A 23,633-nucleotide genomic window follows, 5' to 3' on the forward strand; every position below is an offset into this window, starting at 1 on the left:
CTGTGGTACGTGCCACTGACTGAAAAATGGGATTGGCACGAAATGATGGGCACCCAGCTATGGCGACATCACCCATACCCAAACTTCAAAAGGAACGAGAAATGAAACAAGAAGAGTTTATTTATGTAGAGTGAGATGTAGGAGGTATAGAGGACACTCCGTTCCTCATGCATGTAGTTTCAGACCCTGTTCACCACCCAGGTCTTTAGCGTTAACATTTATTGAATAATTTGTTTTAATTTCAAGTGTGGCATCAGCTTTTCAGATTTAAAAATATCGAGGTTTCGTCTACAATTTAGCCTTTGATTTGGACTAGTCACCCTTTCAAGCAAACGGTGCTAATCTGTTCTGATAAAATGGTTCGTGTTTCCGCAGACTTAAACAGACTGAAGGCAAAGTTGTTGTTGTTGTTATTTCTTTTTTCTTGCTATTATTATTATCATTATCAGTAGTAGTAGTGGTGGTAGTAGTAGTATCATAATCATTTTTCCTCTTTTCCTCATCTTTTTTTTTTTTCTTAATTACTCACATAGCTAGCCTGCCTCTATACTTTTTTATTCCCTTTAAAGGCCTACTTTATCTTGATTTGTCTTTCGTCTGCGTTATCTAAATGCTTCAAAACATCATTATTTTTCTTTTTGTGGCATTTATCGCTTGACTGCAGGTAACCTTTTCTCCTCGTGGTCTTGTAGTCTGTCTCACTGAAATTTATTCTCGGATTTCTTTCCCTCGTTTCTGTGTCCCTTCTGGGTTATTCTATTGCATCACCTAATAATAATTTCCGCCTTTCATCCAGCCTGGTTATCATCTAACTCGCATTTCTTCTGGTTACATATTCATCATTATCACAAATAAATGGCTAAAGTGTATGCATGCTTTTTTTCTTCTTTTTTTCTGTGTAAGTAAATCGCTAGTTATCTAATATCAATCAGCTAAACGTTTCAGCGGAATACCCCGAACCACATTTTCCTTCCTGCTGAGATTACGACGCGGGAAATCCAGTCACGTCTGGTGTGCGAGGGAAGCCTTTGGCAACAACCTTGGAAACCCCTCAGGGCTCAGGCCATCCTGTGGCCGCCGCCGCCGTTAGGAAGCAAAACCTCACGTAGACATGATGAAACCTGCCTATCCAAGCAGTGAAACGGTGCAGCACTAACTAAATATAATTATATGCATTGAGAATATCCTACCATAACTGAACTTTACAGGAGGAGCTGCAGGGATGGTAATATATTAGTTGCTGCGTGATGATTCCATATATATAAGTAAAAACACGCAAACATGATGATGCTTCCCCACCCAAGCAGTTAAACGAATGATATATTCACTTTGTAACATAACTGAACTGAGACAGACCGACTTGGTCGACGTCAACCGGTAGAACGTCGGTCTGTCGGCACCCTCTTCATGGGCCGTCACCTGACTATGGTCCCTCCGTGAAGGGGCAAAATCTTAAACAAATACATCATAACTGAACTTTACTAGAGGAGATGCAAGAATGGAGATTATTTCCTACTTGATGATTCCCATATAAGTAAGAGCACGGAGACATATCTGCCGACCAGCGCAGAGACGCGGTGTAACTTCGAATTGGTCCAAGTGGGTCCTAGAATGCCATAGCGGGCCATACCTCAAGGAACGTCGTGGATGAAGATTATTTATTATCATTTGCCTGGCGCTTCCCATATACGGGTAGTGTTGGGCTCATGTGTGCAAGGTTATGAGCGAGACGCCTAGAGTACAGACACCCTAGATTCCATGATTGGCAATTAGTTCTAGTTTGAGGTTATCTGTCTGAATAATTACTGAACAAAGACCTGTATGCATGATTATCAGTCGGTTTCGCTCTCTAATATCCATTTCTAGCACGCTTTTCCTAGACAGTTTACCATTAAATATTTCTAAGAGATGGCGATTTCTTTGTGTGTGCGTGTAATCATTATAAGTCGTTCATTATTCGTTCATTATAGTATTTTATGCAGTTAGCGGCTTGGGAAGTCATTCAAATTATTATTATTATATTTATCATTATTATTATTATTATTATTATTATTATTATTATTATTATTGTTGTTATTTGTTTACGATATTTCATGCTTCTTGTCTTTGAGTGCTGCTGCCAGTAAGGTCTTCCGTTGCTGGATGTCAAGACACTAACAGCTAATTTTCTATGCGGTGGAAATGTGGTATGTGATCTTGAGCACCCTCGTCGTGTCATTGTTATTTGTGTTTACACTAAATTGTCTGATTAATTTCATCCTCTGCATAGCCGCGTTTCAAATTTATATGTAACACCTAGACCAATGCAAAGAGTAATATGTAATACACTTCAGCCAAACAATGAAAAAATATATCAATTTATCTCCACAACCACTGACCATTAAAAGAAAGGAAAATACCCTGACGTATATCCTAAACATTGACTTGATCATTCATGTCAGTTATTAATATACTCCTATCCACCTTGCTCCTATCTGTTGTGAGGGAGGCCAACGCCGCTCAGAGCCTTGCTTATGTGTACCCGCCCCATCCAGCCCAGACACACAATGACCCCAAGTGAAAGGTCGCGGGTCCCGTTCAGGGGTGGAGGTGAGTGTGGCTGGAACACGGGGACCAGGGAGAGAGAAGCCAGAGTTCAAAAGAAGAAAAAACTGTGGCAGGGGGATAAAGATGGCGAAGAACTGTAAGGGGGATCAATGACAAGGGAACAGCAGAGTAGTTAGAAAACATAGTGACCGGGGATGAAGATACCGAAGAACTTTAAGGGGAAACGGATGTCAAACGAACGGGAGCTATTGATGGTAGTATAGGTGAGGCGGCAGGTAGGAGAGAGAACAGAGCACAGAAAAAAAGTGTCATGGGATGGGTAAAGAGAGGACAAAAGAACAGCAGGTCAGATTGTTTGATTCATTGTTGTTGTATTCATATTCATAGAGGTTAGATTAATGAGCGTAAGGGTGACAGTAAGAGGAGAGTGTGCAGGGTGGACAGGAGTTTTGACACGGGCTGAACATGGCTGGGATAAAACGAGCAGAGAGGAGAGTTGATAAATAAAATAAAATCATTCTTAAGAGTCACAGGAAAGAACTACAAAGAAAAATGGACGACAAAGGCACGATAGGAGAGTCCATTTATGCTTCATTGGTATTACACGGCATTAAATAAACTAGAAAGAGGAGGAAACGGGTCTAAATGAATGACGGGAGGAGCTACTGAATGAACAGATGCCACGGAAAAAGATAGGGTTGTGCATTAATTAATTCTAGTATCACTTGAACAGAGAGAGAGAGAGAGAGAGAGAGAGAGAGAGAGAGAGAGAGAACGTATACGCAACACAGAGAGTGGCACAGCAGCGCACTGAAATTTTTATTTTGTCTTCATCATTTTACCGCCAAGTTAATATTTTGAGGAGTGTTTAGAAGTCGAGACAATAGGTTGCTGAGACTGAAAGGAGAAGATTGATTAGTTGTAACATGTGATGGAGCAATCACTGATAAAGAAGATAGACGGAGAAGAAAAAGGATGGTGAAAGGAAAGGAAAATAAAAAGAAAAGAAGAAGAAGAGCAACAACAACAACAATAATAATAATAGTAATAATAATAATAATAATAATAATAATAATAATAATAATAATAATAATAATAATAATAATAATAATAATAATAATAATAATAATAATAATAATAATACGACAATAAAACAAAAACAAATGTCAAACACACACACACACGCCTTTGCCCAGAGTCGTCACCTAACACACCTGACCTCGCTCTGGCTGACTGACCTTTCACCGAGGCAGCCACTCCTGGATTTTCTCTTCCAGGATGGAGGAGGAGGAGGGGGAAGAAAAGGGGGAGGTAGTGGAGGTGGAGGGCAGGGAAATCTCCAGCTGACATCTTTTCCCGGCAAATCTGTACTTGGAAAACCGGAACACTGCTGACTTCGTTCGTATCCCTCGACTCTGGCTTGGCGTTCCACTTTTCCGTAGCGACCACCGTCAAAATCTGCGTGAAAGTCAGTGAATAAGAGGTTTGCAGGATAGTATGATGCTTTGTGAGGGTGCTATGAAGGGAGGTGAATAAGTGTGGAAGGTGTAGAAGGTGTGGGTGTGGTGGAGTGACTGGTGTTGAGTGGAGTGAATGGAAGGTGTTGGAGGCGACTGGGTGGAGGGTTGAGTGACCGGGCAGGGCGGCTCCGCTACTCCCGCCTCCCTCCTCCTCCTCCTCCTTGGCCTCCTACTCCTTCTCTCTCTCTCTCTCTCTTTCTCTCTCTCTCTCTCTCTCTCTCTCTCTCTCCCCGTCACCCTTTCTCCCCGCCTCCTCCTTTGATCCCGCCCCTCTCTCTCTCTCTCCTAACCCACTTCCAAGGACTGACTTCTCTCGCTCCTCCACACTACTACTACTACAACTACTACACATCCTACGCAGCTCCTATACACTTGCACCCCAACGCACAATACGCCTTCTGCAACATTCACACTCCTAATCTTTTATACCCACAATCGTCTTGCTAGAAGAAGAAGAAGAAGAAGAGCACGAACAAGAACAAGAACAAGAATGATTATTATTATTATTATTATTATTATTATTATTATTATTATTATTATTATTACTATTATTATAAGTAGTAGTAGTAGTAGTAGTAGTAGTAGTAGTAGCAGTAGTAGTAGTAGTAATTTATGGAGCGCTCCATGATTGTCAGGAAAATAAACATGGGTGGAGGTATCTTTTAAGTAGTAGTAGTAGTAGTAGTAGTTCATGTTGATGTTGTTGTTGTCGTCGAGGTCGTCGTCGTCGTTTTTGTTATTGTTGTTGCTGTTGATGAGGGCAGTAAAACAAACAATCAAGACGAGGATAAATGATGACAGGTGACTACAAAGACTGCATCCATACCGACACGATGATGGTGGTGATGATGATAATGACGGTGACAAGAGCAACAACAACACGCAGAGGAAAGTGAACCAGTGAAAGTCTCGGGGGGTCACTGTACTGAACACACACACACACACACACACACACACACACACACACACCACTACTACGGTGTATTACAGTGCTACTACTACGACTACTACTACTACTACTAATAATAATAATAATAATAATAATAATAATGATAATAACACTACTACTACTACTACTACTACTACTGCTGCTGCTACTACTTCTACTACTAATAATAAACACACACACACACACACACACACACACCACTACTACGGTGTATTGCGGTGTTACGTCTACTACTACTACTAATAATAATAATATTTCTACTACTTCTACTACTACTGCTACTACTACTACAACTACTACTTCTACCACTACTATTACTAATACTAATACGACAACACACACACACACACACACACACACACACACACACCACTACTGCAACTATACTACTACTACTACTACTACTACTACACACCCACACACCAAAACCTATCTAGGAGTGTACGCTAACGAGATAAAAATGACGTGTGATTTCTTTTTCCGGTCGCTACTATCTGTTTCGGAATACCAGATAACATGAACCAGAGGATAGTGTCCATGTATGTGTTTCAGTACTTAAAAAGTTTATGAAAAATTACTTTTGCATAATATTTAACACTTTTAAATCGTTTTGTAAAAAAATATCATTATTATTAGTATAACCTAGCCCCATTACGATGTAGAAGGTGATTGTTGCCACTTCGGGCCCAAACCAGTGTAGTGCTGCCTCATGCCTATAGAAACACGTGTCCTTACCGTACTGTATATCTTCTCTTTCCCTGAAGATGAAGTAATACACGAAAACGCGTGTGTGTGTGTGTGTGTGTGTGTGTGTGTGTTGGGGGGGGGGGGGGGTGCAAGGCTGGTAGTATTTTTTACCGGTGCGTAGTGGAGTAGTAGTAGTAGTAGTGTTGTGAATGTGTGTGTGTGTTGCAATGCAGGTAGAACCCTTTTAGGTGCGTAGTTGTAGTAGTAGTATTGTGACCGTGTGTGTGTGTGTGTGTGTGTGTGTGTGTGTGTGTGTGTAAACAAATGTATGTAAACAATGGAAGAAGAAGAAGAAGAGGTAGTAGTAGCAGTAGTAGTAGTAGTAGTAATAGTAGTAGTAGTATAGAAAAAAAGAGGAGGGGAGGAGGAGGAGGTGCTTTGGAGGAGAGGCAAACTTTCACCGCAGTCTTCCTACCTTGCCCCTCCTTTACCCATCCCCCCTCCCTCCTTCCCACTTACGTATACTACTTCCTCCTCCTCCTGCTCCCTCTCAGCTGACGAAAGAAGGAGAGAGAGAGGGAGTGAAGGAACGGAGGAGAAAAGGAAGCCTAATAGGAGAAGACAATATGAAGAGGAGGAGATAAAGAGGATGTAGGTGAAAACTTATAAATACGATGGTAGGAAGAAGGAAAAGCTGGTTGAGAAGCGAAGGACACTCAATGGCAACCCCGTCTGACTCATAACAATATTGCCATAACACGTTCACTAGATTCACACGAGGGAGTATTCGCAAAGGCACACCCAACTGTTACCAAATTTAGCTACTTAAAGGACCAAAACGCAAGGGATGGTTACAAAGATAGAAGGAGGAAAAGAAGGAAGCAAAGAGGAGTAGAAGCCACATAACAGACATCCCTACCCATGCTTTCCTCATACTAAGACACTTTTTTCTTCTTTTTTATCGAGTAGAGCACCTGATGTAATTGTATTAGTTACTTTGATATACAGTAATGCGAGGGAAAGGAAGGAGATGATTAGAAGCCACATATAGGACTCCTGCAATGCTTTCACGATAGGCGAAAGCATAAGTGTGTCTTAGAAAGTATAAGCAGGGGAAGGAGGGGAGGGAAGCAAGAGGAGGATGTATATATAAAGGAAGTAGAAGGAAGTGATATCAACGGTCTTTCCTTTCTTTCTTAACCACAGCAAGGCCTTTCCTATCCAGATGACTCACTACTACAAACATAGCTTTCCTTATATAGCGTACAGGGCTTAATTGTGTATGAGTGCTGTTTTAACGAATATAGAAAGGAAGAGAGGTAATTGTCTGTAAGATAGGTTAGGTTAGGTTATCTGCATATTCATTCATAGCTGCGAACAATATCTTCTATATGTGTACTGGACTTCACAGTGTATAAATAGTGGTGTTAACTCATATGTGATGCTTAACGAAGAACTAGTAAGGAATAGCAGTAGTAGTAGTAGTAGTAATAGTAGTAGTAGTAGTAGTAGTAGTAGTAGTAGTAGTGGTGGTAGTATATAGTAATAATGGTATAGAAGTAAGTAATAGTATAGTAATAGTAACAATAATAGTAGAAATAGTAATAGTGTAGTAGTCTCCTAGTCCCTCTCACCGCCACCACCACCACTACCACCATGCATATAAATAGACGCACCACACCACGAGCTCAAATTCGTGACGCCATGCAGGTAAAGGAGACATACCTCATGCTTTATTAAGACGCCACGCTTACGTCTGAGGCCCAGTGTTGGGGTAACGTCGGAAGGGGTGTCTATATGTGGCTCCAAGAGCAGTACGTCGGCTGATCTTACTATACGTGAAAATATAGTCTTGAAATGTAAATGAGAAAAGCATGGTTGAATAAGAGAGTAAAATTACTTCTAACATCTATATTTTGAACCATACATGAACTTACTATCTGTATAAGCAGTGAACCGTACACTTGTCTCCCGTTCCTTCTAACGTCTATATTAAGAATTTTCCATAACCTTACAGTCTATAAGTATGTGAATCGGTAGTCTAAAAATAAGTTTAAGACAACAAACAATATGAGAATAGAAACCATGAATGAAGTTTAAGAATTGTTTGGCACTCATAAAATGGAGAGATAACACACACACACACACACACACACACACACACACACCTTTCTCAATATTTCTCATCATGACTATCTAACAAAATGGGCTCTCTCTATCTTGGTTTAAGGCATATGTTACTGTCTGTTATGTGTTTGAAGATACCTTAAACTTAATATATCCAATACCCACACAGTTGTCATATGTGTGTTCAGTAAGTTCATATATACTTCCTCAGTAATTAAATTTTCGATCTAACAAAATGAGCTTTTTCTTTGCTGAATTTTTACAACAAATTTCTGTCTGGCATGTGTTTGAAGGTACCCTAAACTGAACCTAATCATAATCCTGTATACTTGATCATTCTACCCCACACAGCTATAATAAAAAGATATACTACCTTCCCATAGCTACCTTCCTCCACCTTTCCCTTCTGATACATGCTTTAGTGGGTGCTACTTTAGTATGCGGTCTACCGCATGCAGTATTTGTAGTCTACCTCAGTATGCACCAAGTGTGGTGCTACTGTAGCGTGCGGTCTACCTGCTTGACCTGTCTCCCGAGACCTCATCTGATGTTGCATTGTTACCTGAGTGCTCCTCACCTGACACCTGAATGACCTGACCTGTCTCTGGAGACCTTAATTTGACTGCAGTCAGGTCATTACTTCATGTTACTTCATGATTTGCTGGTCGACGGAAATACAACCATGAGAGAATGTTGAATGGCGTCAGCGCTTCTCTCTCAGAAGAAAGTGACGCAGCTACACAAAACATCAAGAACCACGGCCGTAAAATTGATGGTCCTTGGGTCTTCGGTCTCAAGCAAGGCTCTGACTGTCGCTACTTTTATGTGGAACGCCATAACAGAAACCCTCTATTGCCAATCATTGAGCGAGAATGTGAAGAAGGTTCCGTAATGACCTGACCACAATCAGATCATTACTTCATGTTACTTGAGTACTCCTGACCGGTCTATATAAAAGGCCAATCAATGAACACCCACATCACTATATCCTCCTTGCATTGAAGCCGACAGTATCAGTTCAACTCAGTCTGCAAAGAGTTACTGCAATCAGCACTATTCAGCTTGTTTTTCATCATCCTGCAATATAAGGTTCCTGTAGTGAGGTAGACTGCACGCTCAATTGTAAATATGGTGGTAGACCGCACGCTAAAGTTGAAGCGGACGGGCACGTAGACCGCATACTACGGTAACACCCTTTAGTGTGTGGTAGAAATTGCAGTACACAAATTAGATGAATATCGAGTATGCGTATGACAATGAGAGAGGAGGGGAATGTATAGATGAAAGCTAGATAGATAGATAAATAAATAGATAGACAGATATAGATAAGAACAAAAGAACGTAAGGAGTCTGCAAGAAACCGGTAGGCCTGTACAAGGCAGCTTCTGTGAACCTAACCCCTCCTAACATCACTGTCCATGAATTTATTTCATTTATTTTTTAAACGTGACTTGTATTGGCACTCACAACATGACTGCCCAGTCTGTTCCACTCATCTACCACTCTGTTAGTAAACCAATTTTTGCCTATGTCCTTGTTGAATCTGGACTTATCCAGCTCAAACCTATTACTTACGTCTCCTACCCGGTTCTCTTACCATCAGAACCTTATTGTTATTAATATCCGTGAATCATCTTATTCTTAGTCATCCTTCTCTGTACCGATTCTAACATTTTGATATCCATTCTATAGTAAGGACAGTATTATATATACATATATATATATATATATATATATATATATATATATATATATATATATATATTTATATATATATATATATATATATATAAAGAGCAATATTAAGTATAACTGAAAAAAGAAGCTCAGCCATATAGTACGTCATTATAATCATCATAATTCATTCATTACTAGTTCTCTGTAATCAATAGACCTTTCCCAATGTATTCTACCTTCGATATTACACTCGAATTTTATCTCTTCACCTGGTTGACTCAGTACTGACGGACAGTTTCTAGGTTGCTACCCATTCCGTTACTTGGTTGCCGCAAGGAACTGTGCTGCCCGTGTCCAATCTTTCCAGCATATTTATTTTTCTCTCTGTTCTTCTTCAGCAGTTCTTTACATGGGATAACGAGAGGGGTTTTCTTTTTCCAATGAAGCTCTTAACTGGACTGAACTTAATCGTCGTAATTTAGAGACTGCTGCCGTTTGCTATCTCTTCATGTTATATCGAGCACTATTTTACTTTCCTCCTTGAACACTGATTTTCATATAAAGGGCTAAGGAAAGGGGTTTAATCTCTCCAGTCAAGCACTGAACTAACAGAACACAACTACGGCGTCACTACCTACTTCACGAGAGGGGGGAGGAAGGGTAGGGCAAGGCAGGGGAGGCAGGGAGGACTGTTCGCACGGGGTGTTGGAACTATGTCAGGGCCAGTGACGTAAGCAGGAATGTGGTGTTCGTTGCCATGGGGACGAGCTGACGCGGCGAGACACCCAACCAGTCAGCAAGGCAGTGGGGCCTTGCGTGTGTGTGTGTGTGTGTGTGTGTTGTCTGGCAATGGTTGCTCCTCGTGTGTGTGTGTGTGTGTGTGTGTGTGTGTGTGTGAGACAGATCAAAGGAGAAAATGTTAGAAAAGAATGTCCGCAACCTGCTACTCCCATAAAGAAAGAAACACACACACACACACACACACACACACGTGACCAAACATATTACTCACTCGTGGTCAAGTCACTGTAGTGACGACGATAGTATTTCCTTGATCAAGGTTACTACTACTACTACTACTATTACTACTGCTGCTACTGCTTCTGCTTTTTTTCCACCACAACATTCACCCGCGGTCTCTCTCTCTCTCTCTCTCTCTCTCTCTCTCTCTCTCTCCAGACACTGCGTAAACGAAAACAAACTTCTTACGCTGTAAAAACAAACGAAGCGATAAACGGAGGAATTTCCTTATGAAACGTTTCCTTCTCAACGCATTGCCATCATGAACTCCACCTGCGACACTCAAGGAGGCTAAACAACAGTGGTTCTTCTGGTTAATCGGTCTATGTCCCTAATTTCATCTCATATAGTAAACTAGATAACCTGTCTTCAAGATCACCCGACTGTGATACCACTGACTTCATTATATTTTATCCTATAAGAAATTCGAAAGGATGGCAATGAACAAGTAGTTGAATCAGTATAACATTTGTCTAATATTTTTTACAATTTTGTCAGTTTTTAATTTATTTTACAGTAATGGGGGCAGCTTAAGAAGAAACAATATATACAAAATGCCGATGTAGAGGTTTTCTAGGATATACTATAGAAGGGGCATGGCTGAAAGAGGCTCAGATCCAGTTGAGAGGAGTTACGAAAAAAAAAAGTTACCCAAAACACACGAAACTTTTTTACAGTTATCTATATTTTTAGACCTTGTATTTATATATATTCTCATGAGACCTCAAGGGCGCAGCCAAAAATATAGTTCAGGGTAGGGCACAGAATGACTAACCAAGAGAAATGTAAGATACAATGCACTTCACCATGCTTGTTGATGTATAGCGAAATTCACTCGTCTTCCTGATGATGCTTTGTTACCACTAAATTTAAGGGGGATGCCCTGGACCACGTGGACCCCCCTGTCTGCGCTGTTATGAGACCTTTTCCAATACTCCATGAAGTCGTTTCGATATCCCATGCTGGATTCAGAGTCCCTCACTACTTCGAGAACACTTGAACGCCTGATAGATAAAGGGAGGCAATGTAGGGTTAGGCAGAGACCCTAGGCAATTCTGGGTCATTAAGAGGCTTCCCCATGGACATGATCTCACCTAAGGGAGTTCCGATTCCCTCTCCAGATATATCCAAATGCTTTATCGAGGAAAATCAAAAGCGCGGTAAAGGGAAAAGGGAGAAAATGGATGGCGGATAAGAGAGAGAGAGAGAGAGAGAGAGAGAGAGAGAGAGAGAGAGAGAGAGATTTACATAGATTTACATAGAAAATCAGACCACACAGACCCCATGGTCCAGACTGCTAGTAGGTCGTCTGTCCTTAAACCTAAGTGATCCTACATTAAGGTTGGGTGGCCTGTATAGAACCCCAAGAGTTAGTTTTTCTTTACCTTTGTAAACGTCCACCCAAACTGATTCCGAATCGGTTAGTTTTGACTGAATTGTTAACGAAACATTTAAGTGAGTCTTTTAACATATAGCGCAATTCCACCTCCCCTTCTTCCCCTTCTATCTTTGTGAAACATCTGATAACCCGTTAATTGCACTATGTGAGACGTAAAAAAAAAAAAAAAGGAAAAAAATGAAATCTACCTGTGTCTAATATGGTTGGACTCCATGGTTGCATCTCTCTCTCTCTCTCTCTCTCTCTCTCTCTCTCTCTCTCTCTCTCTCTCTGATGGGCAGGCCGGTTGGGTCGCTGCACCACCACCTCCACCACCACCACCTCCGCCAATGACGTCACTCTTACTCCTCTCCCAGGTGGGGGAGGTTGGCTGGCCTCTCACCTGCTGGCAACCCTCACCCTCTTTGTGTGTGTGTGTGTGTGTGTGTGTGTTCATCTCTTCCTTGTTTACATGTGTGTGTGTGTGTGTGTGTGTGTGTGTGTGTGTGTGTGTGTAAGCACGATAACAAGCGATGTCCCTTCCAGTCAGTAGAATATCTCGCCTCCTAATGTCTTATCTCCGTCTATCTTCCCCTCGCTCGTCGTCGGGCATAGGATGTCGACACTCCCCATCAACAGTACTCTATTCTCTCTCTCTCTCTCTCTCTCTCTCTCTCTCTCTCTCTCTCTCTCTCTCTCTCATCCGCTACTGAAGTCAGCGTTCACCGTCGGCAGGTCTAAGTATTTACTTCTCTGTATTTCCTTTAACTCCACACTTGGTATTCTTCCCTCGCCAGAGCTATGGAGCAAACACTCTACAAGCATAGCAAGCACCAACACTACTACTACTACTACTACTACGGCTGCTGCTGCTACTACTACTACTATTATTACTAATTCTACTACTATAATAATAATAATAATAATAATAATAATAATAATAATAATTCTACTACTACTACTACTGCTACTACTACAAATATAATAGTAAAAATCAGGCAGAACAGAGGGATTATTATTATTATTATTATTATTATTATTATTATTATTATTATTATTATTATTATCATTATTATTATTATATTACTATCACTATTATCATTATTATCATCAGTTATTATTATTATTATTATTATTATTATTATTATTATTATTATTATTATTATTATTATCATTATAATTATATTACTATCACTATTATCATTATTATTATTATTATTATTATTATTATTATTATTATTATTATTGTAACCAGCATGGACGTAGTCATATTACACAACACAGTATCAAAGAGTAGGACGACTACGACGACTCAACCAGTCCAGTGCTCGCCAGTAATGACGGTGATAAGATAACGATGAGTGAGGTGACCATGATAACGATGAAAGCCAATACTGCCTACGTTACCAAGAACAGCTGCTCTTGAGTGCAACCCAAAGAAAAAATCACAAGCTGGGATGTAGAAAAAAAAGGCATATAGACCACTCTCCGCGTCCAAACAATAGGAGGTTAACACTTCACCCATACGTGAAAATGCATGGGGTCTTATAGTAATAGGGTGGGGTGGTGGGGGGGGGGATGGAATAGACTCAGCAATCACATAGTTAGTGCAGGGACGATAGCTTGTTTTAAGAGTAGACTGGATAACTACATGGACGAGGATGACAGGTGGCAGTGAGGTGTGGGTGCAGTAAGTAGACAGGGTACTGGAGCCTACGCCCGTACAGAAGGTAAACGAGGATCAAGCCTCTACCTACAGTGGGTGGGATTCTGGAGCTGCCCTGTGTAGGCTACTCGGCCTCTTGCAGTTTCCCTATGTTCTTATGTTAGCCAAAAGGGAGACAGCAAATAAAACAACATCTTGGGATATAAAGGGCATGCATACCACAGAGAAGGCGACCAATGGCGTGCCCTGATTGACGTGACGTAAGAGTAAGAAAATAAAAAGGAGGAAGAGAAAGACTACCATACGAGGCGGCAGAATAGGAGAGCAAGGCGAAGGCAAGAGATAAGAAGCAGAATAGGTGCGAATGAGAACAATGAATAGGAATAGGAGGATGAGGAAGAAAGAGAGGAGGAGGAAGAGCATTAAAGAGCTAAAAGCAGGAGTGGAAGAGATGAGAAGCAGGAGGAAAAGGAAAAGGAGCCGGACAGATGAGGAGGACGACTATAGGAGGAAGAGGAGGAGGACATGGCCTGCGGGGACGGGGAGGTAGGGGAAGGCTGTGACCTTGAGAGCAACGACACTGGCTGTATTCAGTTCAGTTCAGTGAGAGGCCGAGTGGCCGACTTCATGGCTGACGCTCTTGGGCCTAACTATAGCCTTGTCTGAGTGATCGTCACCCTAACCCTACGCACTAACTTTGTGGTGGTGGTGTTACTACTACTACTGCTACTACTACCACCACTTCTGCTGCTGGGTTCGATAAATTATCTCTTTATCAATGCCTGCATCTGACGTCAGTATATACCCTGTCAGAACATGGCCCAAAGAGCAAGATAAAGACCCCTCCCACCTCTCGCAGCTAAAAACTATGACCATAGCACCATCAAAAGTGATTGAAAATGTAGTGCTGCACCGCCTGGAAGCCTGTCTACACATGTTCCATGACAAAATCCTAACGGACAAAACTCCTGTGGACAAAACCCCAGCCCCTCATAAAATGTGGACAAAACATGTCATATATATATATATATATATATATATATATATATATATATATATATATATATATATATATATATATATATATAAGAACATAGGGAAACTGCAAGAAGCCGAGTGGCCTACACAGGGCAGCTCCAGAATCCCCCACTATTCACGATGGGTGAGGTGTAGTTTCAGCAAGAGGCCGAATGGCTTAAACAAGGCAGCTCGATTCGCCCCCACTACCACCTGTCATCCTCGTCCATGAAGCTATCAGACTCTACTCTTAAAACAAACTCTCCTTTAATAAACCCATGCTGTGAGTAGTGAATTAAATTGTGTCAATATGGTCCCTAATACTATCTGCTATTATTGACTCAAGCAGTTTACCTACAACTGACGTCAAACTAATCGGCCGATAGTTTTTGCAAAGAAGATTTGTCTCCCTTCTTTTATATTGGAATAACGTGTGCCTGCTCCATGAAACCGGCACCACTCCTGTGTCTAGCGACTTCCTAAAAAACTTCTGTTAGCTGCCCACTGATTTCAAATTTACATTCTTTTAATACCCAGGGGAAAAAAATCATCATATTTTCTTCAGGGCGAAATAATAATAATAGTATTAGTAGTGTAGGTGTTTCAATATTAACTTTATTTCCACTGAATAGAACTATTTTCCCTTGATTGTTGGAATGGTGGTAATGGTATATCACTGGAACATTATAACATGAACCAGGAAATAATTGGCAGAATACTTGGACGCAAACAATCTTCATGGCTACCATCAAGTGTACAGTTGTGTAGCTTATTCTGTGTGCTTAGTTTCCACTCCAAGTCTTGTTATTCTACGATGCTTAACTCACGCCCAACACAGCTCGGGCAGAGGGCATTATGACTCGAGTTCTTAAGGCAGACAGAAGCATCATTAGTTCATTGGTGCGTCAACCCTGTAAAGCGGTAGCCTGAAAGAAGAAGAGGAGGAGGAAAGAGAGATTTCAGTTAGCCTGGTGGTCATGCGAGGGAAAAGGAAGTACAGGAGGAGGAAGAGGGGGTAAGAGGAGGGAGAAGAAGCGTCTAAAGGGGGGAAGGAAGGAGGGAGAGAGGAAGGAAGCCGGCTCGAACGGAGGGAAGAGGAGGGGGAAGTAGGAAAAGATGATGACTTGGTGGAGGGTGGAGGAATGAGTGACGGTGGCGAGGAGAAGTAGGAGGAGGAGGAAGGTGCGGCAAAGGGAAGAGAAGAATAGTAGGAGAGAGGGATGGGGAGGGAGGTGCGGCGGTCGAGAGAGAGAGAGAGAGAGAGAAGGTATAGGAGATAGGAGGAAGAAGCAGCCTAGGGGAGGAGGAGATGGGATGGGGGGGGGGAAAAAGAGGAAGGAGAGGGAGAGAGGCACCCGTTGGGAAGGTTGGTGGATGGAGGGGGAGAGTGTGGGAAGGGAAGGAGGGAGAGATGGACACACACAAACTGGTTGGGAAGACAGGAGGGAGAAAGAAAAGGAGGGGAGGGAGAGGAGACAGTGGCTGAGAAAGGGAAGGAGGGGAGGGAGACGGAGGGACCGGAGGATACACTAGCTGGCAAGAGGAGGAGGAGGAGGAAGAGGAGGAAAGAAGAATGGCAGAAGGGAGGGGGGAGAGAGGGGTGGGGAATCCAGGAGAGCTGCAGGTCTGGTCATGGGAGCGGAGGGAAGGGACGGAGGAAAGGAGGGAGGAGTTATGAGAGAAGACAAGTAGGAGGGAGAGAAGCAAGAGGAAAGGAGGGATGGCGAGGGAGGAAGGAATGGGAGAGGGGTGAGGGTAGCGGTGAGGGGTACGGGAAGGAGGAAGGCGGGTGAGGGAAGAGACAAGGAAAGATGGGAGGAGGAGGAGGGAGGAGAGATGGTGAGGAGAGGAGGAAGGGAGGCGGGGAAGACAGGCAGGGAGGCAGGGAAGGAGACAGGAAGCAGGGGGGGGGAGACAGAAATAGAGAGAGAGAGAGAGAGAGAGAGAGAGAGAGAGAGAGAGGACGAGGAGGGAGGCAGAGGAGGGAGACAGGGAGAAGGTAAGAGGGAGAGGGAGGGAGGAAGGGAGAGAGAGACGGGAAGGAGAGGGAGGGAGGAGGGATGCTATAGGAGGGTGAAGGAGGGAGGGAGATGGACAGGAGGAAAGGTGGGAGGGAGGAGAGGTAGCAAAGGAAGAGGGTGAGGGAGGGAGGAGTGGGAAAGTTCCACACCCTCTGTTTGGCCTGAGAAATAACGGCGGCGGTTGCCAGCTCTCTCTCTCTCTCCACATTTCCTTTCCTCCGTTACCCTCATCTACTTTTTGTTGCTCTCTCTCTCTCTCTCTCTCTCTCTCTCTCTCTCTCTCTCTCCACATTTCCTTTCCTCCGTTTCCCTCATCTACTTTTTGTTGCTCTCTCTCTCTCTCTCTCTCTCTCTCTCTCTCTCTCTCTCTCTCTCTCTTCCAGTAGCCCGCAGCATGGAAGTGGAGAGGAAGTCTGTGAACGGAAGTAAAGACCTCCCCTCCCCTACGTTTGTGTGTGTGTGTGTGTGTGTGGGCGGGCTTGCGGACTAGCGGGCGGGCCATCTACGTAGCGTAAAGGGTCCCCAGCCAGGCGCCAGTTTTATGAGTATTAAGGCCGCGTTACGAAATACTTCCCCGGGCACTGTTGGGAGCGGTGGAGGTGGAGGTGGTGGCGAGCTCTGAGACTGAGAGGCAGGCAGGCACAACAAGTAAAGGGCCATGACTCAGTGTGTGTGTGTAGGCAGGTGGAGGGAGAGGTGTATGTGCTATGTGGAGAGATTCAGATTCGCAACATCTATTCACAAACATAAGCCATAGTCATTATTATATTCAGTAAGATCTCCATTTGTAATTTCCCCTCCAAGTATACAATTTTGCATACCCATTTTTATGTGGCCAAGCTGTTTAACGAAATGTACTACCATACAAACTTTTCCTTTCGTCTCTCGTATTTTCGTAGTCAATTACGTATGTAGATATGACTATATATTTAGTGAAGAATACATAGACATACAGAGCGTGATAAGAATTATCATACAACTAAAAAATGTCTAGGTTTTTTTTTTTATATATATGCCGCTGGGCGAAATAAAACATTATTGTTATTATTATTATAAGTCCACATGAAGACAAAGGCTTATAACAACCTTTTTTTATTTCTGATGCTAGTGTATCTTCCACCTGATCATGTCTGCCCTGACTTGTGCATTTAGATGAAATACGAGAAACGAAAAAAAATTGAAGACATTTTAACGAAACGGCCAATAACATGCCATTTTATTGATCCACAGCAAATTAGATCTTTGATATCACGAAATACAGACGAAGGGAAGCTATTGCAGAATGGGATGGAAGAATAAAGATGCTGGTTAACTCTTGCATTAGGAAGTTAGCGAGTAAACCGATGATGGTAGGTGGGAATAAAACTTACGCTCGCAGACGAAAGATTTAACTATAGCTAGATCTTTCGTCTGCAAGTGTGAGTTTTATTCACATCAAGATCACGTCAGTATGATGATCCCAGTCTTCTCAAAATTAATGATGGTAGGCTGGCGTAAAACAATAATGAAAAAGTAAACAATATTTGTAGGAAAACAAATACTCAACACAAAGAGTGCCGCAAGGATGAGAGATTGAGATACAGAAACCGTGTTGTCTCACACTCACAGTATTAAAGGGAAAATAACAACATTCAGAAGGTGGCAGAGAGGGAGGGCGGGCGCCACGTGAATGCAACAAGTAAAGAGCGGATGTGGCAACACCCTGCCATGGCGACCTTCACTGAGCGGCGAGCGCATTCGATTCCCCCACAGCCTTTTATTTTCTACTACGCATAATACTCCGCCGTGCGTTCAGAGGATGGTAGTCGTGCTGTGGCTAAGTGTGAGTCAGGGAGGGAAGGGTGTGTGTTCAGGGTTGTGTCTGCACCGGGTTCGTAGACATAAATTGGATTCTATTTGTTTATTTATTTTTCATGGGATGCGAATACGCCAGCAGGTGACGAGAGTCGGTCGTCATTGGTCCACACCTTTACCTCTCCCTCCCTCTCTTTCTCTCTCTCTCTCAGGTTAAATCTCTCTCTCTCTCTCTCTCTCTCTCTCTCTCTCTCTCTTCATCATTAACTTCTCAGGGGGATAAAATTATTAAATTAATCTGTTATTATTATTACTAATAGTAGTAGTAGTAGTAGTCCACCACCACCTGGCCGCCACCGCCATGACTATCTTTAGCTCCCTCACGAGGACATACGACTATAAAGGGGGAGGGGAGGGAGACGGGAAGGGGTCGAGTAGGGTTGGGAAGTGAAAAATGAAGGAAGAAGGAAAGTGAGAGCGGGGAAGTAAGGTTCAGAGTGAGAGAAGGTTGAGAAGGGAGGAAGAGGGGGGTGGGAAAAGGGTAAAGAATATGAAGAATGAGAAGGAATAGGCAGAAAAGATGGAAAGGGGAAGAAAACGAGGAGGCGTGGGCTTTCCTGAAGAGAGAAAGAGAGAGAGAGAGATCATGGATGGTGTGGGTGGTTAGGAGGGAGACGGAAGGCCTGAGAGAGAGAGAGAGAGAGAGAGAGAGAGAGAGAGAGAGAGACGGAAGGTGGGGAGGAGAGGGTGTAGGTGGCGCAAGACTTCCCCTTCTGACGTCAGCCGATGGCACTGTCGACGTCAAACAGTTGCCAGTGTTTCTTTTTTCCTCTCGCGTGTGGATTCCGCCGTCTGTCTCTCTCTGGTGCGTCATCTACCTACTCGTTTTCCCCCCCGTTCTAGCCTGTCTACTTGATCGTGCTAAAACATGTGTTGATATGTTGTGGTGTATGTATGTATGAGAGAGAGAGAGAGAGAGAGAGAGAGAGAGAGAGAGAGAGAGAGAGAGAAAATCATGCGTAGACAAGCTATATTAAGTGCTCACATGTGCTTACTTGTGTGTGTGTGTGTGTGTGTGTGTGTGTGTGTGTTACAGGGAATAGCCTATGTGAAAAAGGTTTCTCACGCAATCCCTGGGTAGTCTGTTACAGCACGGATGCAAGACGCCTCCAATAATGAAGGAGGTTCATTCAATTGAGAGGTCCTTAGCTAATCCAATCTAACCTAACTTAAACTAGTGCAGCGTTGTCTGGTCTAGCACATCCCACGTGGGTTAAAGTGAATATATTACCGTACATCCTGCCAGGTGAGGCCAGCTTTGACACACACAAACACACACACACACACACACTATATTTTCACCACCACCAATTCCTCAGTATCCTTGTTTTCTTTCATCTACTATTCAACTTTCCTTAGAAAATTCACTTAGCAGTGACAGGTGACGTTCCTTCAAAAGCTAGGGAGCAAATAAACGAAGAAGATATTTTAATGTCAAATAGGCAACAAACAAGCATGGGTGGGTAATATCAAGCGTATGATTGATAAATGAAAGACAACTGGAGAAAGAGTGGCAACTATAGAAGCCAGACCAAACAAAGAACCAGCAGCGGGAGAGGTGAAATTGATAAACAAAAGCATTACAGAGGCAGCATCCATAAGACAAAGAGCGTTGGGAGAGTTTTAAGTTCTGCAGGAATGCTAATGTTGATTATAATAACCCAACCTACTCTTGTGTAATGCAACGGGACGAAACTTAACTTGCTTTAACATCATTTCCGTCGTATGAGTATGTGATTATTTTCCTCCTCTCTCTCTCTCTCTCTCTCTCTCCAAGTGTAATTTGTTTCGGCAAGGCTGGGTTAGATGAGACAATTCCAGGTTAGGCCACGTAAAGTCAAGTTTGAAATTGCAAGGCTTCTTTAGGGATTAAAAAGCCTTGTTTAAGAGTAGACTTGATAGCTACATGGACGAGGATGACAGGTGGTAGTGAGGGGGAATCTGAAGCTGCCTTGTGCAGGCCATTCTGCCTCTTGCAGACTCCCTATGTTCTTATATGTCCGCCTGTCTTAGGTTGCACGTATATACACACACCTGCCTACGTGAGTCACACATACATAACGTGTCCGAACATGTGTCTCTCTTTTGTGTTTCATCCGAAGGGAAGGACACGTTTCCTGACATGCATCATACACGTGATATTCTCTCTCTCTCTCCACACGTTTTATGCTTATTCCCCCCCCCCCCTCTCTCTCTCTCTCTCTCTCCACACGTTTTATGCTTATTCCCCCCCCCCTTCCTCTTCCTCTCTCTCTCTCTCTCTCTATCTCTCTCTCTATCTCTCCACACTTTTTATGCTTATTTTCCCCCCCCCCCCTCTCTATCTCTCCACACGTTTTATGCTTATTCCCCCCCCCCCCTCTCTCTCTCTCTCTCTCTCCACACGTTGTATGCTTATTCCCCTCTCTCTCTCTCTATCTCTCTCTCAACCTGTTTTTTTCTTATTTTCCTCCACCCTCTCTCTCTCTCTCCACACGTTTTATGCTTATTTTCCTCCCCCCCCTCTCTCTCTCTCCACACGTTTTATGCTTATTTCCCTTCCCCCCCCCTACTCTCTCTCGCCGTCATCCAATCACTAGTTTAAGTATTCTAAACAACTGCAACATAATCTGGGGCACCACAAATAATTCACTAATGAAGAAATATAAAGAAACAAATTACCCTAAACAGCATGACGGACAGCAGCACAACAAATCTATTTGTCCCTAAAACTAATACTCAGCGCTAAGTGTGGACGGCCCTAAAATTTATAATCAATTACCTCCTTACTTAAAACACACAAAGCCTACCGGCGCTAAAGGCTGGCACGTAAAAAAATATGCTCCATTTTAAATTAAAGTTAGAAATATTTACTTATTAATACATAATTAACATCACTGTATATGTGCAAAGTGTACTGGAAATATATATATATATATATATATATATATATATATATATATATGTTTTTTTTGGAATGTATTAGTAAATGTGTGTGCGTGCGTGTGTGTGTGTGTGTGTGTGTAAGCGTATATATCTGTACGCGAGCATGTCTGCACTTTACTGTACACATTATTCTTAACTACTACGTATAAGATTGTAATTATGTACTATACAATGTCAATGTGCTTGAAGCAGAATAACCACGTCCAGTGGAAATAAATTATTACTCTCTCTCTCTCTCTCTTTGCGTCACCTCTGTAACTGATTCACTCCGGTTTTTTCCCCTTCTTAATCCCCCCCCCCCCCCACACACACACATTTCCTCTTTCTTCTTTACTTATACCTATTTTTCCCTCTTTCATCCCTTCTATATCCTCTCTCATTATTTTACCTTCTCTTGTGCCCTGTGTAGGCCATTAGGCCTCTTGCAGTCTCCCTGTGTTCTTATGTTATGTTCATACCCACCCGCCTCTTCCTCTCCCACCACCTTCTGTCCTCCAAATACCTTTCCCCCCCTCCTGTTCCTCTCCCGCCACCGTCCCTCCCCCTCCTATTCCTCTCCCGCCACCCTTCCTCCCCCTCCTGTTCCTCTCCCGCCACCGTCCCTCCCCCTCCTGTTCCTCTCCCGCCACCGTCCATCCCCCTCCTGTACCTCTCCCGCCACCCTCCCTCCCCCCCCTGTTCCTCTCCCGCCACCCTCCCTCCCCCTCCTGTTCCTCTCCCGCCACCCTCCCTCCCCCTCCTGTTCCTCTCCCACCACCATCCCTTCCTCCTCCTCCTCTTCCCAGTATTCATTCCGAGTAGTGGCGGTGAGGTGTCTCCTTCCCCCCCCTCCCTCCCTTTCCTCCTCCTCTGTGCACGTGACTATTACACAAAATGGCGGAGTCTTCTTAAACTTGAGGCGAGAACAGAGACCTTCCCGTTACTACTACTGGTACTGCTGCTTCTACTACTATAGCTTCACGGTGGTATCAATCTAATAGGCTATTTATCTTGGTGGGGCTAATGTGACGTTAGGTATTATTATATTATCATTATTATTATTAGTAGTTTGAAATGGAGGAGGACGAAGGGTAGAGAATGAGGACAGACATAGGAGCCAGAACACAGTAGTAGAAATTGTTTTTTGTTGTAAAAGAAGAATACTTTTATATGAAAAGGTAAATAAAAGGAAGTATTAGCATTAGTGGTGATATCAGAGCTTCTATCAGTAGTAGGTCTAAATATTACTTTTATCTTATCCTTATCAACATTATCTGTGGCCGCGTATGACTGACTACGTGTATGTAACTTCGACCTTCGTCATGCCACCACCACCACTATTATCATTAGTAGTAGTAGCAGTGGTAGTATATATCACTATCGTCATCCTCAGTATCATCACCATTATACCCTACTTCCAGCACGCAATGAGACCAGTGAATGACACACACACACACACACACACTTAGACTAAGGTATATTTTGCATAATTCCATTTCTGTCGAAGGTCTTCAGTTAACACCATAATCAGAAAAGGCTGCATGCCTCAAAAGTAGTAGTCGTGTTGTAGCAGGAGTAGTATAGACTGAAATTACGTGAAAAGAAAGGAATGTAAAGATAAGCAAGAAGTAAACATAACTTCTGCAGGGATTTGAAAGGTGCTAAGGAGAACATGAGACAGACGAGTGGCAGAAGAATCAGATGAAAGGAGGCGTAAGAGACTGCAGGATTGGAAGGAAATAGAGGAGGTGGGAGACGACATGGAGGGGGAAGAGAAAGGTGAGCAGGAGAGAGAGAGAGAGAGAGAGAGAGAGAGAGAGAGAGAGAGAGAGAGAGAGAGAATGTAAAATGGAGGAGTGGGAGAAAGGAGAGGTGTGGGAGGAAACAGAGAGAGAGAGAGATCATGTAGTGGGGGTTGGGGCCATGGAGAGAGAGAGAGAGAGAGAGAGAGAGAGAGAGAGAGAGAGAGAGAGAGAGAGAGAGAGAGATCATGTAGTGGGGGTTGGGGCCATGGAGGACGAGAGAGAGAGAGAGAGAGATCCTGGAAAGTGGGAGTAGGGGCCATGGAGGATGAGAGGGAAGGGGGACGAGAGAGAGAGAGATCCTGGAAAGCGGAGGTGGAGGCCATGAGAGAGAGAGAAAGGGGGGACGACAGAGTGAGAGGAAGGGGAAGGGGGTCGGCAGAGGGAGTGAAGAGAAGGGGGGAGAGCGTGATTCTCTTGCCAACTTTCACATTAATAAGCCCGTAGGACCTTGCGGGTCGTTA

At 43.1% G+C, this 23,633-nt stretch overlaps 1 long non-coding RNA gene across 2 annotated transcripts in view; it reads right to left on the reverse strand.

The window, feature by feature from the left end:
- Positions 1-20,655, reverse strand: part of LOC126985546 (uncharacterized) — a 28,505-nt gene extending 7,850 nt beyond the window's left edge. Inside the window, exons 1-2 of one of the 2 annotated variants that reach the window (XR_007738782.1) lie at positions 18,216-20,655; positions 3,786-4,005 (exon numbers count right to left, since the gene is read on the reverse strand). This is a non-coding gene — a long non-coding RNA (uncharacterized LOC126985546). Of the gene's footprint in view, positions 1-3,785; positions 4,006-9,776; positions 10,340-18,215 lie in introns of those variants that run through there. The other variant, XR_007738783.1, reaches the window with a different exon arrangement.
- Positions 20,656-23,633: the final 2,978 nt, after the last annotated feature.

This window comes from Eriocheir sinensis, chromosome 5 (genome assembly GCF_024679095.1).
Source record: "Eriocheir sinensis breed Jianghai 21 chromosome 5, ASM2467909v1, whole genome shotgun sequence".
In the NCBI taxonomy this organism is placed as follows: domain Eukaryota; kingdom Metazoa; phylum Arthropoda; class Malacostraca; order Decapoda; family Varunidae; genus Eriocheir; species Eriocheir sinensis.